General features: G+C 52.1%; 1 protein-coding gene across 2 annotated transcripts in view; it reads right to left on the bottom strand.

The window, feature by feature from the left end:
- Positions 1–18868, bottom strand: part of CLCN4 (chloride voltage-gated channel 4) — a 74729-nt gene that overhangs the window by 42752 nt on the left and 13109 nt on the right. The window lies entirely within an intron of this gene.

The raw sequence follows: 18868 nt of genomic DNA, 5'->3' as shown, positions 1-18868 counted from the left end.
GCCGTCTGTCTGAGCGCCGGCTGCTGAAACAAAAACACCACAGACCGGGGTGGCTTATCAACAACACACACCCAGAGTTCCCATTGTGGTGCGCAGAAATGAATCCGCCTAGGAACCATGAGGGTGCAGGTTCCATCCCTGGCCTCAGTGGGTTAAGGATCTGGCGTTGCCCCCAGCTGTGGTGTAGGCTGCAGACGTGGCTCGGATCCCGCGTTGCTGTGGCTCTGGTGTAGGCTGGCTGCAGCAGCTCGGATTGGACCCCTAGCCTGGGAACCTCCATATGCCATGGGTGCAGTCGTAAAAAGACAAAAAAGACAAAACAAAACAAAAAAACCCGCACACCTGCTTCTCACAGTTCTGGAGACTAGGAAGTCCAAAATCAAGGCACTAACAGATTCAGTGTCTGGTGAGAGCCCACTTCCTGGTGCAAAGACGGCCACCCCTGCCTGGTGGAGCTCTGGGCACTCTAACGAGGGCACTAATTCCACTCATGAGGGCGCCACCCTCACGACCTGATCACCTCCAAAGACTCCACCCAACCCCTAATAATACCATCACACTGGGGATTAGGCTTCGACAGAGGAATTTGCGGCTGGGTGGGGGGTACATTCAATTCCTATTATTTGCAGTAGTGAAGGGCTATAAAGTCACCATGGACTCCTAATTGGTGAGCAGGGAAGCCCTGTGCCCAAGAGAAATACAGGGTGAGGTTCCTTCAAGGCTCTGGTCACATTTTCATCAAGCGATCACTACATGACCTTGTTTTTTGTGTTTCCACTTAAAGACACCTTACTGAGGAGCTTCCTTATGGTGCAGTGGGTTAAGGATCCAGCACTGCAACTCCAGTGGCTTGGGTCGCTGCTGTGGTGTGGGTTTGATCCCTGTCCCAGGAACTTCCATGTGCCAGAGGCACAGCCAAAAAAAATAGTCACTATACTGAATATATATTGTGGTTTTTTGTTTTGGGGTTTTGTTTGTTTTTGGCTTTTCAGGGCCACACCCAAGGCATACGGAGGTTCCCAGGCTGGGGTCCAATCAGAACTGTAGCCACTGGCCTACACCACAGCCACAGCCACAGCCACATGGGATCCAAGCCGAGTCTGCGACCTACACCACAGCTCACGGCAAGGCCGGATCCTTAACCCACTGAGCAAGGCCAGGGATCAAACTCACAACCTCACTGTTCCTTGTCAGATTCATTTCCGCTGTGCCACAACGGGAACTCCACTGAATATATATACTGTTGATTCATCCACACCGCACTCACAGCCAAAAGCACTGTTACACTGTCACTCATGCTGCAGGAAGCTTGTCTAACACCTTTACTTTCTCTGTCAGGCACAGTGCAGCCTTCTTGTGCTTAGAAATGCTACAGGCACTCCTGCCCTGCATTTCAGAACCAGTGGAACCAGTGAAATTACCAATAAAAAAAAAAAGCACAAAAATGCAGCCCTAAGAATCTATGAAATACAATGGAATACTACGGAGCCTCGAAAAAGACAAAATAATGCCATCTGCAGCAACATGGATAGAACTAGAGACTCTGACACTAAATGCAGTGAGCCAGAGAGAAGACGACAAATACAGTTTATGGCATCACTTATTCGTAGAGTCTAAGCTGTGGCACAGATGCTACCATCTACAGAACAGAAACAGATCACGGCCAAGGAGAACAGACGTGTGGTGGCCAGCGGGGAGGGGGAGTGGGATAGACGGGCAAGTTCGGTCTGGGGAATGTCAACTGTCGCATCTGGAATGGATGGGCAACGAGGCCCTGCTGCACAGCACAGGGACCCGTGTGGGACTCGGACACTTCGCTGTACAACAGAAACGGAAGAAACACTATAGATCAACTACACTCTAATTTTTAAAAATGTTTAAAAGAGAGAGAGAGACTGTGAAAAGGACACGTTTCCAGTCTGCAAACGGAAACAAGAAGGCCTTCTCCAACCTCCGCTGGAAACGTGCATTCCCGAGGACCTGAACTTCGGGGACCTTGCACGTGCACTCTGTGAATGACCAGGCAAGGGCCACCTGCATCGACCCAGGGGTGCCAGATACATTTCGGGGAGCAGCCCAATTCACACGTACAGAACCCTTAGCTAAAAATGAAGCTCAACGCCGTGTCTGGAGAACCTCATGTTCTGTGAAAGCGAGCCGTCAACAGGAGACGGTGGAGGGGAGATGGGGCTGAAGCCCAGCACTCAAAACCCAATCCCTGGAGCCAAAGCGGACACCAGTTCTCCTGGGCGATGAGGCGGATCACGCAGGCGGGCAGCCTCGGTGGCGGTCACCGTGGATATTCCTGATGCACGGCGATGGCTGAGAAAAGATGCTGGCAAGACAACTGGCCGGTGGGAGCCAAGGCCTTGGGCGAAGGGGCGGTCCTCCGCACCAGGGGGCGGCCGGGGGATGCGCGAGGAGGCAGGACCATGTGCCGCGTGAGCCATGCCATAGCCCCACTGGTGGTGTGCCCCTCCCCCAAGTTCAGACACTGAGATCCTAACCCCCGACGTGCTGGCATGAGAAGGTGGGGTCTTTGGGAGGTGACCGGGTCATAAGGCCAGTGCCCTCATGCATGGGAGTAGTGCCCTTAAAAAAGAGGCGCCAGGGAGCTCCTGCTGTGGCTCGGCAGGTTAACAACCTGACCAGTGTCCATGAGGAGGCGGGTTCAATCCCTGGCCTCACTCAGGGAGGTAAGGATCCAGCCTTGCCGTGAGCTGCAGAGGTGGCTCACATCTGGCTGTGGCTGTGGTGGAGGCCGGCAGCTGCAGCTCCAATGAGACCCCTAGCCTGGGCACCTCCATATGCCCCAGGTGCAGCCCTAGATAGGCCAAAAAAAAAAAAAGAGAGAGAGAGGCCCCAGCGGAGTTCCCTTGTGGCTCAGCAGGTTAAGGATCTGGTGTTGTCACTGCAGTGGATCGGGTCACTGCTATGGTGCGGGTTCAATCCCTAGCCTGGGAACTTCCACATGCCGCAGGTGTGGCCAAAAAAAAAAAAGAGCCCCAGGGAGTCCCCCCTTGCCCCTTCCACCATGAAAGAACACAACAAGAAATCCAACGGGGAGAAGGGCCCCTTCCCCCTGTACCACACAGGCACCGGATCTCAGACATCCAACCTCCAGAGCTGCGAGAAATAAATGTCTATCATTAATAATAATAAATATTTTTCAATTGAAATATTTATATTTAAATAAATATTTATTAAAGTAAAAATAAATTCTACTTTATTAATGTTTATTATCATTATTAGCTACCTAGGCTGTGGTATCTTGTTAGAGCAACCAGAATAGACTAAGCCGAGCCAAGAACCGCGCCGGGCCGGGGGCACACTCCAAGCAGCCCCAGGTGCAGGCGCTCACTCCTCATCTTCCTTAAAACACCGTCTAAAGGGCGCCTGCTGCCAGGGCAGGAGCAGAGCTGCAGGTTCTTCCCCTCCTGCCTAAGACAGGAACTCCACTGTCACCCTTCGGGCTCCCCTTGTCTGGAAAACAATGACAAATAAGCCAAGCCATCTTCCACGTTTCCCACCGTCGGAAGCCGATGTGCGGACCACACGGGAGCTCGCGTGACATGGAGCAAACACTGCAGCCGGACCAACACTCTCACCACCAGGGAGCAAGACAGCTAACACACTGTGACACAGGCAAGAGGCTGGAAGAGGCGCTAAAGCAAAAGTACTTTGGCAGCAAGCAGGGACCTGTGAATTACAGGGCAAGGACTACCCAGTGCCACCAGAGAGGGCTCAGGACGTGAAGGGCAGTTAGAAAAGGAGTGGCGTAGAGGCTTCACTCGTTGCTTTATGTATTTTTTTATCTGGAGGATGCAACCACAATCTGACACAACTGCATTTTGGTCGAGTTGAAAAGTCACTACGGGCAAAGTGGGGTTATCACCTTACAAGCAATAAGGTGGCCAAAGTGACTGATTTATTAACTGTCTGCACAACTTAGCTGCTTTGAAACTTTGAAAATTTGAGGTCTGAGCCATGCCAAGCTGCAAACTATATATGCACGGATGAGTGCCCAGGGAAGAATCAGGTTGCCTAAGTCAGTAGCAACCAATAATAAAAGGAATAAAACTGGAAAGCAAAGATTTCACTCTCATTTCTATAAAAACAAGATAGTAATAGCCTTGCATTATATGCAGTAAAGAAAACCTCTGATGGGAAAAAGAAGACAGCAGGCTACTGACCCCCAAAAGGGAGCCCTTGTGAAAAAACCAAACCAGTGGATCGAAGAAGCACAGAGACTTGAGACATTCTATTAAAAAGAAGTTTAGAGTTCCCGTCATGGCTCAGTGGTTAATGAACCCGACTAGCATCCATGAGGATGCGAGTTCGATCCCTGGCCTCACTCAGTGGGTTAAGGATTCGGCATTGCCACGAGCTGTGGTGTAGGTCGCAAACGTAGCTCGGATCCTGCATTGCTGTGCCTGTTGTGTAGGCCGGGAGCTACAGTTCCGATTCGACCCCTAGCCTGGGAACCTCCGTATGCCCTGGTGCAGCCCTCAAAAAGACAAAAGACCAAAAAAGAAAAAAAAAAAAAAGTTCATGTTGGGAGTGCCCTGGTGGCTCGGCTCAGAGAGTTAGGGATCCAGCACTGTCACTTCTGTGGCTCAGGTTGCTGCTGTGGTATGGGTTCAATCTCTGGCCAAACTTTTGTACGCCTTGGGTGCAGCCAAAAAAAAAAAAGAAGTTCATGACACCTGAAGTTTTAGCCAAATCTGTAGCCAAGCAACAACTCCAGGCAATAACGGTTGAAACAAAAAGTCACTCTGGAGAACAACTACATCTTTAAACTTTGATGGAGCATGTCATGGGCATGACCATCAGACACACAAGTGGTAAAGAAAAAGAAACATGATCTAATGTGTAGATCTAACTGGGGGCTTCCCCAGGAGCCCAGAAGGAGCTGGCGACTTCGCTTCCGACGCTGAGGTTGAGAAAGAGGAAGGGCCAGGAGAACTGCAACAAGAAGGCATCCGGGTCAGAAAATGGAAAGAATTCTGCCTGCGATCCATTTGGAAGATACATACAGATACGAAATGAGAATTCAGCCCAACAGAGGAGCAATAAGGAGTGAACTCCAAGGACTGGCTAGCTGAGAAATGAACTTGACCTGAGTTCAATATGGCGCCCAAATGGATACAAACACAGCTGACCCTTGAACAACACATGTTTGAACTGGGTGGGTCCACTCATCCGTGGATTGTTTTCTATAAATACAGTACCTGTCTTTTCATTTTCCAGATCTTTAAATTAACTAAGTGAGGGGAAAAGTCCGTTTATGATCAGAGCTCATAATATGTGAAGTCAAAAGAACTAGGGTTTGAGTCCTGACTCTATCCAACTGTTTCAGCTTCCCGCCCTTGGGTGAGTCACTTATTAATTCCTTTGTCGTTGACGTCGTTTTCTTTTTCGGCCACACCCATGGCACATGGTACTTCCCGGCCGCAGAATCAATCCGAGCCATGACCTATGCCACTGCTGCGGCAACGCTGGATCCTTAACCAACTGCGTCAGGCTGGGGATCGAACCCACATCTCCTCAGAGACACCACCAGCTCCTTAACCTGCTGACCCACAGTGGAAACTCCCACAATTCCTGTTTTCGAGGCAGAGAGAGCAGTATGTGGACTTTCGACTGTGCTGGGGGTCGGGTCCCTAGCCCCCAGGTTGTTCAAGGGTCAGCTGTGGTCCTTTGGGGCATTTCTGCTGGCAGAGGGCTCCTCTGCTTATGGCCTCAAAGCCATGATTTCCTGAAGGACGCCATCCTAGAAGCTGATCCTGAGATTCCTACTGGGTCTGGATCACCAGGGTCAGGGCTCAGCAAACTGCAGTTTGTGGGCCAAGTCCGACCTGCTGCCTGCTTCTGTAAATAAGTTCTCGTGGAACCCAGCCAGGCCCGCTCATGTACGAATTGTCTCTGGCTGCTTTCACATCACAACAGCAGAGGTAAGTAGTTCAGACAAAGACCATATGAGCCCCCCAAAAAGCCTCAAGTGTTTACTATGTGGCCATTTACAGAAAACGTTTCTTGAGCCCTGATCTATACAGTGGACCGAATGCAGAAACAGCTCAGATTCTGTTCCTGTCCTTTCATCTACCACATTTTCACCGGGACTCGGAAGGTTTCTGGGGTTTTTTGTTTTTTGTTTTTTTTTTTCGTCTTTTTAGAGCTGCACCTACAGCATATGGAAGTTCCCAGGCTAGGGGTCGAATTGGAGCTGCAGTTGCCGGTCTGCACCACAGCCACAGCAACGCCACATCCAAGCCACTTCTGTGACCTATGCCACACCTTGCAGCAACACCAGGTCCTTAACTGGTGCAAGGCCAGGGATCGAACTTGCATCCTCACAGATACTATGTTGAGTCCTTTTTTTTTTCTCGTCTTGTTGTCTTTTTACGGCCACACTCGCGGCACATGGAGGTTTCCAGGCTAGGGGTCCAACTGGAGCTGTAGCCACCAACCTACACCACAGCTCACAGCAACGCTGGATCCTTAACCCACTGAGCAAGGCCAGGGATCAAACCTGCATCCTCATGAATGCTAGTCGGGTTCATTAACCACTGAGCCACGACAGGAACTCCTGTGTCAGGTTCTTAACCCACTGAGCCACAATGGGAACACTTATCACTATTCCTTTAATTAAGCATTCTGCCCCTTTCTTTTCTTCTTCTGAGATTCCCATATGTGTCTATTTGTTCACTTCATAGAATCCCATAAGTTCCTTGGGCTTTCTTCATTCTTTTTCATTCTTTTTTCTTTTTGTCCTCTGACTAGAAAATTTCCAATTATCTGCCTCCAAGTTCTCGGATTCTTTCTTCTGTTTGATCAAGTCTGTTGTGGAACACCTCTAATGAAGTTTCTGTTCCGTTATTGTATTTGCCAGCTTCAAAATTTCTGTTAAAATGCTCATTTTGTTCATGGGTTGTTCTTTTGTGTTCGCTGAGTACCTTTATGACAGTTTATTTTGAATTCTTCATCACGTACATCATATACCTGTTTGAGATTGGTTTCTGGATATTTATTTTGTTTTTTTGGTTCAATTACGTTTGTCTACTTCCTCATGTTCTTTTTTCAACTTCTGTATTGGTATCTACACGTGGAAAAAGAGCCACCTAGTCTTTACAAACTAATTTCATACAGGCAAAGACTTTCACAAGTCAGTCCAGCTAGAGAATGTGGAAGCCTCTCGAACCTTTTCTCTGGATGTAATTTCTCTGGACTTGCGCATGTAAAATCCTAATTAAAGGAATCTGCCTGTTTTGTTGTTTTGTTTTGGTTTTTTCATGAGATTGTAATCTCTTGCTCCCTCTGGTGTCCGTCTGTGGCTCTGCAATTTCTCTGGTTCCACAGGAGCAAGGCACCTCCCTCTCCTAGGTTCTCAGGGGCGACCAGGCAGTTCTCTGTCGGTACCCCAAATCAGGCCAAACAGCTAACAGTCCCTCAGGCTGCCCTCAGAGAAGGCAGAATGTTCGAGGCACTGCCCTCTCCCAAGCATGCAAATCCATGCCTGCTGCTACAAACCACCCACCACGTTCTGTTGTTCTCAGCTACCCTCAGGCCTCCAACCTATGCTGGTTCCATCAGGGCTCTGAGGGAGGCGAGTCCTGAGGTAAGGCTCTGAAAGGTTGGGATGCTGGAGACGAGTTCTACTCTCTTTTCCCCAGAGGGAGAAATCACAGGAGCTCTCTCTCAGCACTGAGCTGTGCCACCTTTGGGGAGGGACTGACACAGGTACAGTGAAATCATTCCTCTTACCTTCCTCAACACAGCTGTTCTTGGCTTTGTGCTGACCTGGGGCACTACAACCTCTTAACTAGAACCTAGACTTGTCATAAAGGTCTGCATATCATGGTTACTGGTGTTTCTGTGAGGGAACAAGCACTGGGACTTTCTATGTATGGTACCATTTTTTTTTAATTTGTCACTCTGTCTGAAAGCATTATCAGGACTCCCAATTATGTTGTGGCAGAAACATCTTCCCACTCCTCCGTGATCTCTGACTCACTTACATCTGCACTCCCACCGCCGTGTCTGGCATGTCATCAACAGTCACTGAAGTGCTTTGAGCTCACTTAAACGTATGCACATCTATGACCCACCGAGGCACAAAGGCAAGGCTCATGACGCCATTTGTGTAGGCTCTATGTACCCGCCCAAAATGTCTAAGTCCCAACTTTATCAGAAATAGGATAGACTCAAAAATAAACTTGTGAGCAGATGACATAGCCTAGAATAAAAGGAGTACAAAGAGCCTGCTTGGCAGTTTGACTCCGGCAGAGTCCGCGGAGTCCGAACCAGCCTCCTCTGAAGAGGCAGCCTCAGAATGACCGGGGGCACCTCAGACTCTCAGAAAAAGACAGCAGGAGCCACTGAGATCCCCCCCCAAGAAGTCCCTGGTCCTGTGCCCTGGCTTCTGGGAATACCTGCAGTACAGAGAACAGAGAGCACCTTTCCTTAACATTGTAGTCCACGGAGCTCCCGTCGTGGCGCAGTGGTTAACGAATCAGACTAGGAACCATGAGGTTGCGGGTTCGGTCCCTGCCCTTGCTCAGTGGGTTAACGGTCCGGCGTTGCTGTGAGCTGTGGTGTAGGTTGCAGACGCGGCTTGGATCCCGCGTTGCTGTGGCTCTGGCGTAGGCCAGTGGCTATAGCTCTGATTCGACCCCTAGCCTGGGAACCTCCATATGCCGTGGGAGCAGCCCAAAGAAATAGCAAAAAGACAAAAAAAAAAAAAATTGTAGTCCACGCCTCAGTTTTGACTTCACAAATCAGCATCCAAGTTTACACCTGTTTAACAGTTTTCGGTCAGTCCATCCCCTTCACTGATTGCTTCTGCTTCCCAGGAAAAACCAAACTTTGGATCTAAGGTCTAGGCCATGTGCAGGAGTAAGGGCCCCAACTTATGCCCACCATGAGGTTCTGCCCACACCTTAAACACTCTGGGCCTCAATTTCCTCATCTGTGAAACGGGGCGAGTCAGAGTTCATATCCCCCCTAGGCTCATGAAGACTGAGTTAATATAGGTAAAACCCTTCAGAGCAAATACCAAGTAACTGATCTTTTTGACCCCAGAATTCTGTGTTGTCTTTCTCACAAGGCTGCAGGCAGAGAGAGGGGCCAGGGCTGGAATCATCTGAAGGCTGTGCACCCACACATCTGGTGCCTGGGCTGGAAGACTCAACACTGGGGACTAGAAGAGCTGGTGCTCCCCGGGCATCTGGTTCCACCGGCCTCTCCAGCCCGGTAGCTTTAGGATGGCAGGACTTCTTACCTGGAAGCTCTGGACTCCAAGTAAGTATGTCAGAGAGAAAGAGAGAGACAGATGGGCAGAAATCGCTCTCGTGGATCACCTCGCATGACCCAGACTCAGAAGTCGCACAGTGGCCCTGTGGCCACGTTCCTTTCATACGGCAGTTACAAACGCCTGCCCAGGTTCAAGGCGAGGGGAGAAGACTCCATTACTTAATAAAGGAATGGCAAGGTTCTAGAAGAACATTCCAAGTCAGGAATATTGTGGCATTTTTCAAAAATACAACTTATCACTCAAGTTACCAAAAAATTTTTGGAAAAACACAGAAAAATATCAGGAAGAAAATAGCGATTACCTGTCGTCATACGCGAGAGAGAATCATCACTGTAGCATGCTGGTGTACTGTCTTCGGAGATAGGTTTTAAAGCAAACATACCAAGTATCATACACCCTGTGCCTCAGTCTGCCCATCTCTGAAGTGGGAGGCTAACAGCACGCACCTCACAAGACGCAAAGAGCAGACACTTATAAAGCACCTTGTTCCTGACACAAGACTGTTGGTGCTTCACAAGCATGTGTAAAGTGAAAATCCTTTCGGATTTCATGCGAACATTTTCCTGCCCACCCTGCACGTGCCTCATTCCCCAAATCTAGCTCATCAGGCCTCTGAGGTCTGGAGCTCGAGGACGGGACCTGATGGATTCCAGCACTGCACCGGGACACTCCACAAATCACACTGAGCTCTGGGGGGTGGGGGGGACCCTCTGTGACGTCTGTTTGCCAAGAACTCGTGCGGCCGTTGAAACAGGAATCTCAGCCTGGCATTTCATATCTTTCCCTGAAAACCCCTCCAAGTATTTACACGGGTTACAGACTGTTTCCTTTCCAGTGAAATGCATCTCCTCAAAGTGGGAAGACCACTAAACGAGAAAAAAACGTGCAGGAAGCCCGTCCGGCTGTGTGACCCCCGCCGACCCCTGCTGACTCTCGCCACCCTCCCTTCGAAAAGCAGAGTTCTAGAAAGAACCGTCTCTCCGGCGCTTCCAAGCCCAAGCGCACGACCTGGAGACTGAAACCGCGTACCAGTCCCTTCCACCTGCTCAGGGAGAAGGCAGAGACATGGGGGTCCCGAAGTGTAATCCAGAAGAGCTCGCTAAACACACAGAAAAGCAGGTCCCCGTAAGCACAGGGACCTCATAACCAGGAGAAGCCAATGGTCCACGCGTCACTCCTCGATGGAAACGCATGCGCACCAGAAGCTGCGGCAAAAATTCGAATTTCTCTCCAACCAGTCAGGCCAAATGGAAACAGAGATCAGGAAAATGGCGGGGGGGGGGGGGCTGAGCTGGGCATAATCACAGGAAAGGTCCAAAAAGCGAGTTGTCTGCAATTTTCCAATGTGCTGTTTTTTGTAGAACTGCGGTTTTAGTAAACACAAGTAGCAAATCAAATGCACTCATTTCAGCCAGCTTCTGGAAAGTGCTCTGTGCTACTCAACCCCCTTGGATCTGGGGACAGGTCTGGATGACCTGGTGGAAAGGTCAGGCCTTTCCCCCGTCAACCTTCGCGTCAACTGTGCTTAGAAGAGCGGGCGAGGTGGCGGTCATCCTGGGGCCTTTGCCCTCTGACTTACACAGATGGACAGGTGGCTAGAGCAGCAACCTGTTTATTTTAAACATTTCTTAAGATATAATTCACATACCGGAGTTCCCATCGTGGCTCAGCAGTTAGCGGACCCAACTAGCCTCCACGAGGACAACGGCTTCGATCCCTGGCCTCACTCCATGGGTTAAGGATCCGGTGTTGTCATGAGCTGTGGTGTAGGTGGCAGACGTGGTTTGAATCCTGTGTTGCTGTGGCTGTGGGGTAGGCCGGCAGCTACAGCTCTGATTTGACCCCTAGCCTGGGAACCTCCATATGCCGTAGGTGCAGCCCTAAAAAGAAAAAAAGATATGATACACATACCATGATATTCACCTTTTTAAAGTGAGATTTAACATATTCACAAGGTCATAAAACCAGCATCGCTATCTAATTCCAGAACATTTTCACGCTCTAAAAGTAGCCCCAGGACCACAGCAGCCACTCCCCTGGCCCAGTCTCTGGCAACAACTAAACTACTTTCTGACTCTATGGATTTGCTTCTGGCTTCTTCCTCTTATTCTCATGTTTTCGTGTGTGGCACCCTTGCTTCACTCCTTTTTTGCTGTTGTTTTCCTGCTTTGTAGGGCCACGCCCGCGGCATATGGAGGCTCCCAGGCTAGGGGTCAAATCGGAGCTGCAGCCACTGGCCTACACCACAGCCACAGCAAGGCCAGGTCTGAGTCGCGTCACAGCTCATGGCAACGCCGGACCCTTATTAACCCACTGAGCAAAGCCGCACGGATACCAGTCAGGTTTGTAACCACTGAGCCACAAGGGGAACTTCCTTGCTCACTCCTCTCCGCAGCTCAAGAAGAGAATTCCATTGCGCGCAGCGAGAACTGTATGCTTGTCCTTTCATCAGCCGATGGGACATCTGGGTTGTTCCCACTTTGGGGCTATAGGGACTGATGCTCGCATCATCATTCACGTCCGAGTCCCCTGTGGAGACACGTACTTCCAGGGGCAAGACTCCTAGCAGTAGGGTTACTGGCTCACCCTCATAGGGCAACTCTAAGTTTAACTTTTTGAGGAGCTGCCAAACTGAAATCACTTTTTTTTGGCCAGGCCCGCAGCATGCAGAAGTTCCCAGGCCGGGAATCGAACCCGCACCACAGCAGCGACCCAAACCACTGCAGTGTCAAGACTGGATCTTTATTTAACCCACTGCGCCACAAGAGAACTCCTGAAATCACGTTTCTTAAGTGAGTTTTTCCTTGAAGTCACCATCAATCCCTAAAAAGGCAAAAATCTGAAGCGTACACCTCCATGCATTTTCACAAAGTGAACCCGGCCACATAACCAGCTCCCGGGAGCCCCGCCACGGCCCCTTCCAGGCCCTACCCTACCCCTAAAAGTAACTCACACCACAGACTAATTTTGCCTGTTTTTGAACTTTATACACAGGGACTCTTTCACTGCCAGCTTCTTTGAAAAGGGAGTCTCTTCCTCTTGTTCCCTATCACGTTGGGAGACGGAGCCACGCTGCTGAGTTTACTGTCTGTTCGTCCTCAGTGCTCTAGAACAGCAAACTTTTTCTTTTTTTTTCTTTTTTTTTTTTTTTTTTTTTTGTCTTTTTGCCATTTCTAGGGCCGCTCCTGCAGCATATGGAGGTTCCCAGGCTAGGGGTCCAATCGGAGCTGTAGCCACCAGCCTACACCAGAGCCACAGCAACGTGGGATTCGAGCCGTGTCTGCAACCTACACCACAGCTCACGGCAACGCCGGATCCCCAACCCATTGAGCAAGGGCAGGGACCGAACCCACAACCTCATGGTTCCTAGTCAGATTCGTTAACCAATACACCACGATGGGAACACCCTAGAACAGCAAACTTTTTCAATGAAAGGCCAGAGAGTAAATATTTGTAGCTTTCTTGGCCACGTGACCTGTGTTGGGAACTACTCAGCTCTGCCCCCGGCACGTAAAAGCAGCCAGAAACAGTACACAAACGGACGACTGGGGCTGGGTTTCAATAAAACCTGATTTAGGGACACTGAAATCTGAATTGCATACAATCGTCACCTGACACAAAACATTCTTCTTCCTTCAGTTTCTTCCAATCATGAAAAACATGTGAAAACCGGAGCTCTCCTGTGGCGCAGCAGGTTAAGGATCCAGCGCTGTCACTGCAGCAGCTCGGGTTGCTGCTGTGGCGCAGGTTCGATCCCCGGCCTGGGAACTTCCACATGCAGTGGGGGTGGCCAATAAAATAAAGTAAAATAAACTGTAAAAACCACTTTTAGCTCATTCTTGGCTCAGGCGGGGAGCTGGATTTGGCCACAGGATGATGCTCTCTGCCTATTCCGGTCCTGTGGTGTCCAGTTGCGAAAACAAAGTCCAATGAATTCATCCATTCTCCTGCCCATGGACATCTGGGGGGTTTCTCACGGGGCGCCATCACACATGGTGCCACCAACCCCCTCCCCTAAGACACTGCTTGAAGCCCTTTCCCCCTCTTCCCTCCGCTGTCCACACAGCAGGGCCCAGGGGGCCAAGAGCCTGGCAATTGTCACGCCAGTGCACCTCTCCCAAACCAGACCTGTCATCTTCTCTGCCTACCGGCTCTACTAGCTAATCCCCAGATGACTTACTTGGGCGGATGCAAGAGAAAGTCAGAACTCGGATTAAATGACGACTCCTCACCAGCAAGGAAGGCTGGTCACCACCGAAGTGAGTTCCAGCAGGTTCCTTGGGCAGCATGGGCATGACAGAAACTGCTAGCATTCCCATCGTGGCACAGCACAAACGAATCTGACTAGTATCCATGAGGATGCAGTTTGACTCCTGGCCTTGCTCAGTGGGTTAAGGATTCAGCGTTGGCATGAGCTGTGGTGTAGGTCACAGACGTGGCTCAGATCTGGCGTTGCTGTGGCTGTGGCATAGACCAGCGGCTGTAGCTCTGATTAGACCCCTAGCCTGGGAACCTCCATATGCCGCAGGTGCAGCCCTAAAAAGACCAAAAAATACAGAAAGAAAGAAAAGAAAAGAAAGAAACTGCTACCAAAATCTCCTCCCGGCCTTGGGAGCCTTTCCGGCAGGCTGGCCTCGCCACTTTCTCCTTCCTGTCCCCTTGCAGTAACTTAACTGCCATTCAGGGGTTGGCAACTGTTTCCTGTAAAGGGCCAGATGGGAAATATTTTGAGGTCGGCGGGCCGCACAGTCTTTGTGGCAATTGCTCCAGCTGGCCCTTCGGCCAGCGAAGCACAAAGCAGCCCAGACAGAGCAGAAGGCAGGCAGGTGCCTGTGTGCCTCTGACATGTGACCGACAGAAGTGGGCAGTGGGCTGGGGGCTGCCAGGCCTGCTTCCCACGTGAAGGCACATGGGGTCCGCTACGTGCCAGGCCCCTGTCCGGGTTCCTGAGCCACCAGCAGGCCTATAAGCCTCGGCCACCAACGGGAGCAGCAAAGAAAGCATGGCCATCACTGGGAATGCACAAAGATAAAGAGGCACCCTCATCCCTCACAGGACTCCGAAGAGAAGGACGGGCCCCCGGGCATGCGAGCACAGGACTTCACCAGCAATGTTTCAATCTGGAAGCTTCAATCTGGAAATAAAAGGTTTTTTTTTTTTTTTTTTTTTTTTTTTTTTTGGTCTTTTTAGGGCCGCACCCACGGCATATGGAGGTTCCCAGGCTAGGGATCGAACTGGAGCTACAGCTGCCGGCCTACAGCAACTCAGGATCCGAGCCACGTCTGTGACCTACACTACAGCTCACGGCAACGCCGGATCCTTAACCCACTGAGCGAGGCCAGGGATTGAACCCACAACCTCATGATTCCTAGTTGGATTCATTTCCGCTGCACCACGATGGGAACTCCACAGAAATAAAAGGTCGTTCTTAACACACACGCACGTGGAGGTTCCCACAACAGCCTACCATCAGAAAAGTTTCTCCACCCACTGAGCTCTCCTAATACTTCAAGACTCCAGATGCCCCTGGCTCGTGAATAAAAATATGGTTGTAGGAGTTCCCGTGGTGGCGCAGTGGTTAACGAATACGACTAGGAACCATGAGGTTGCGGGTTCGGTCCCTGCCCTTGCTCAGCGGGTTAACGATCCGGCGTTGCCGTGAGCTGTGGTGTAGGTTGCAGACGCGGCTCGGATCCCGCGTTGCTGTGGCTCTGGCGTAGGCCGGTGGCTACAGCTCCGATTCGACCCCTAGCCTGGGAACCTCCATATGCCGCGGGAGCAGCCCAAAGAAATGGCAAAAAGACAAAAAAAAAAAAATATGGTTGTAGCAGACTCTGACAAAGTGGTCAAGGCCACCAGAGGCAGAGGTCACCTGTGTTCACAAAGCACCGTGAAAGGAATAGGACACAGGAGGAGAGGATCCGAGAACACCGAGCTCTGAGCCAGACCTTAATTAGACGGGCAACTAAAAAAAATACACAGAAAAAGCGAGTGGTTAAAGGAACCAGCGTTGTCACTGCTGTGTGGTGTGGGTTCGATCTCTGGCCCAGGAACTTCTGCACGCCTCAGGTGCAACCAACAACAACAACAACAAAAAAACTAGCTTCCTGTCTTACGGATTTTCCAGAAGCTCCATCAATCAATCACAAGCAGCCTCTATGAACTCCCTTTTCTTGCAACCTGCGTAGATTCCACCGGGCACCCAGCTCAGGGTTGATATCTGCTGGCTGTCAGCTCCTGGCTGCTGGCTGCTCCTCTGAAGGCCACCAGCCTGGGCCCCGCGGGGGTGTCATTGCACGATGAGGCCACCAGAGGGTGCTCTGCGAGCAGCCCTGCTGCCTGGAGCACCGGGAGTCCTTTCTCCATCCGCTCCCACCTCTGCCCAGAGGGAAGGCAGGTGGCCTTCCCCGCCCGGCCTCACCTGCGGTCCTTCCCTCCGCCTCCTTTAGCCCTGACTCCTGCCTCAGGTCACAGGAACCTCCTGTCTTCACAGTCCAAGGCTTGGGTTTTCCGCCCTGAGAGGCTCAGGGGCAATTCTTGCTCCAACCCATCGCCACTCCTGTCACCTTCAGTGGCTCCTTTGCTTCTCCCCACCCTGTGACTCCGGGGCTTCCCAAAACGGGCTTGCAATCGGCGGGTCTCACACCAGCCTGCTGACCAAGGTCTAGACGGATTTGAATCCGCACTGCGTGACTCCGTCTACATGGAATCAGAACAGTGCTACCTCGGGTGGTGGCGTGGATGCTTCTTTTACATGCCAGTAAGCCACACAGTTAGGTGGTATGCACTTCGGGGACCTGTCTGTCACCCTTCTCAACTGAAGCAGTGATTGAAAGCGTGGCCTAACCACTGGTAAACGCAGATTCTCGGGCACGATTCTCATCTGGGGCTTTTGCCAGGGGTGTCTGCCTTCTTCTGGCAACAGTAGCATCACTGCTCTGTGGAGTACAAGCCCTGCTCCCTTCTCCACGGTCCTGGAGGTTCAGGTCCAAGCGGACTATGCTGGGAAGACACCTCCCGTCAGCCAGGCAGACAGTCCGGGCCACGCTTTCTTTGGAACCGTTAAGAACCAGCCCTGACAGCCGCGGGGGGGGCGGGCCTGGGGGGGCACGGGGGCGGCGGGGAGAAGAGAAAGGGAAGGGGGTGTGGGGACGAGGACACCTGGACCCTGCAGGCAGATGTGGCTGCACACCTGGCAAAGGGCGGAGCGCCCTCTAAGGGGGGCCTGGGGGTAGGTGGGCAAGGTGGGCACCGGGATGGCAGCTCAGCAGAGCCTTGAGCTCCACATAGGGCTGTGAGCACGAGCGTGAGCAGGCATCCTCCGCCCTCCCCAGAAGGCCCCCCGCCCCGATTTGGTACCAAAGCTGCCACCCGCTGATCAGTGACAGTCTGCAGCCACCAGGCAGAGTGACTGGCCGTGGGGTGAGAAAGGGACCCACACAACCACATGGGGGGAGCTCCTGCTGTGGTGCAATGGGATCGTTAGTGTCTTGGCAGCGCTGGGACACAAGTTTGATCCCCGGCCCAGCACAGCAGATTAAGGATCCGACGTTGCTGCTGCTGCGGCTTAGGTTGCAACTACAGCTCGGATTTGATCCCTGCCCTGGGAACTCCATATGCCATGAGGTGGCCAAAAAAAAGGGGGCATGTGTGGACAAGAAGGAAAGGAGGTCCCCTGGGAGCCAGCGCCGCTATGAGAGGTCTGCAGCGGGGATGAGGCCAGGCAGCAGAGACCACAGACGAAGAGACCAGAGGCTCCCCACCGGCGATTCTGCCTCCAGGGGACAGATGTGACATGTGTCACATCTGATGGGGTGCTCCTGGCATCTGGAGGGCATGGCAGGCAGGCTGCTCACCATCTGGGGGCCCAGGGCGGCCCCCAATGCCAGGAGTGCTGAGGCAGAGAAACTCTGCCTTGATCCAAAAATGGATCCGATGAGCCTTTTGGGCACTTCCCTGTGAGGGTTGTTTGGGGACCCCAGGGCCAACGGGCGACCTTTGAACCATGCAGATCCGCAAGTCGCATCTTCCCAGAGTGGCTTTCCACTATGGGCAAGCTTTGCTCTGAAGCAGTGGTTCCTACCAAAGCCAACTGTGTCCCCAAGGGGCCATGTGGCAATGCCTGGGGACATTCTAAACTGTCACCATGGGGGGGGGGGGAGTGCTCCTGACATCTAGTGGAGCATCAGTGGGCTGGACAGCAGTGCAGCAAAGAACAACCTGCCCCAGGGTCAAGGGCGACACCTGAGAAACTGAACAAACACGCAGACCCTTCCTGTCCCTTAGGCCAAAGCCAGCTGAGGTCCCCTGCTCTGGCAGCAGGACCAGCACCTCGCCCACCCTTCTGTACATCCAGAGCAGGGGGCGTCTGGCTGAAACTCAGCTTCCGATCCAGCACGGCCAGGGTGGGGCCCTTCTCACTGGCTCCCGGCGGGGCCACTGCCACAGGTCCGCAGACGGCACGTTGAGTAGAGAAGAGGCCGCGGGCTGAAGTGAGACACCCGGGGAGCTGGCCAGGAGCAGGGGCCAGAGAAAGAGCCAGGGCACCAGGACAGTAAGTGGCCCGGGGGGGGGGGGGGTCTGGCAGGAAGGAGACCTCCAGGAGGCGCGTTCAGCAGGGCCCAGGCCCACCCGAGTCTGGCTGTGCCACCCAGCTGCCAGGGGCCTTTCAGAAACCCCGCAGCCCCCAGCGCCAGCCCAGGGGAGTTCAATCAGGGACTGGGAGCCCAGGCACCAAGCATTTTTAAAGCTCCCCAGCTGCTTCCGATGTACAGCCTCTCGAATGAGACCCTGACTCAGGCTGGGATGTGCCCATGAATCCGGGGCGGGGGCGGGGGTGGGGGCTCTTATTAAAAGACAGATTCCGATCCTGGAGGCGGGGTGGGGCAGAGGGCAGTCCCCGGCCCCTCCGCTTGGCTCGGCCAGGCCAGCTCCCCATCCGGTCGCTCAGTTCTCTGACCAGGGGAGGAAATGAGCAGCTCAAACCGGAGGAGGAGCCCCCAGACTGCCTCTCTTCACGCCCTGAACCTCTGTGCACACAACCCCACGACCCCCTTGGGAAATGCAAGGCAATATACTTTCAGAGCTAGCTTCGAATTATACAACAGACGCGCTTCTCTTCATCTGCTCATGGGCTTCCAGAAAAAAAATGTTTTGGCCATGCATGTGTGATGCTAGAGCAAACATCTGTCTATCTGTTCATTTCTGCTGCCCTGAACTCGAAGAGGAAAAGAGAAAGTTTAAACGACAACAAACATAAGGATCTGACCTTGTCCCTACAGCCGTCTGGGGCACTGCTGTGGTGTGGGTTTGATCCCTGGCCCGGGAAACTTCCACATGTTAGGGGTACAGCCAAAAAAAACCACACACACACACACACACAACAAGCATACCAGTATTTTCTGCCCCCACAATGATCCCCCAACACACACACACACACACACACACACACACACACACACACACACGGGACTCCATCAGGTAAACAAATATATGCATATGGGAGTCTCAGAAGAAGAGAAAGGAAAAGGCAGACGCGGGGAGGAGGTAGCCATG

Source organism: Sus scrofa, chromosome X (genome assembly GCF_054392235.1).
Source record: "Sus scrofa isolate SSC_HxYL_T2T_F1_AM1 chromosome X, Sscrofa_HxYL_maternal_Yorkshire_Landrace_v2.0, whole genome shotgun sequence".
Lineage (NCBI taxonomy): Eukaryota > Metazoa > Chordata > Mammalia > Artiodactyla > Suidae > Sus > Sus scrofa.
Note: the sequence above shows the minus strand (reverse complement) of the source record. Positions and strands in the feature narration are given on the sequence as shown.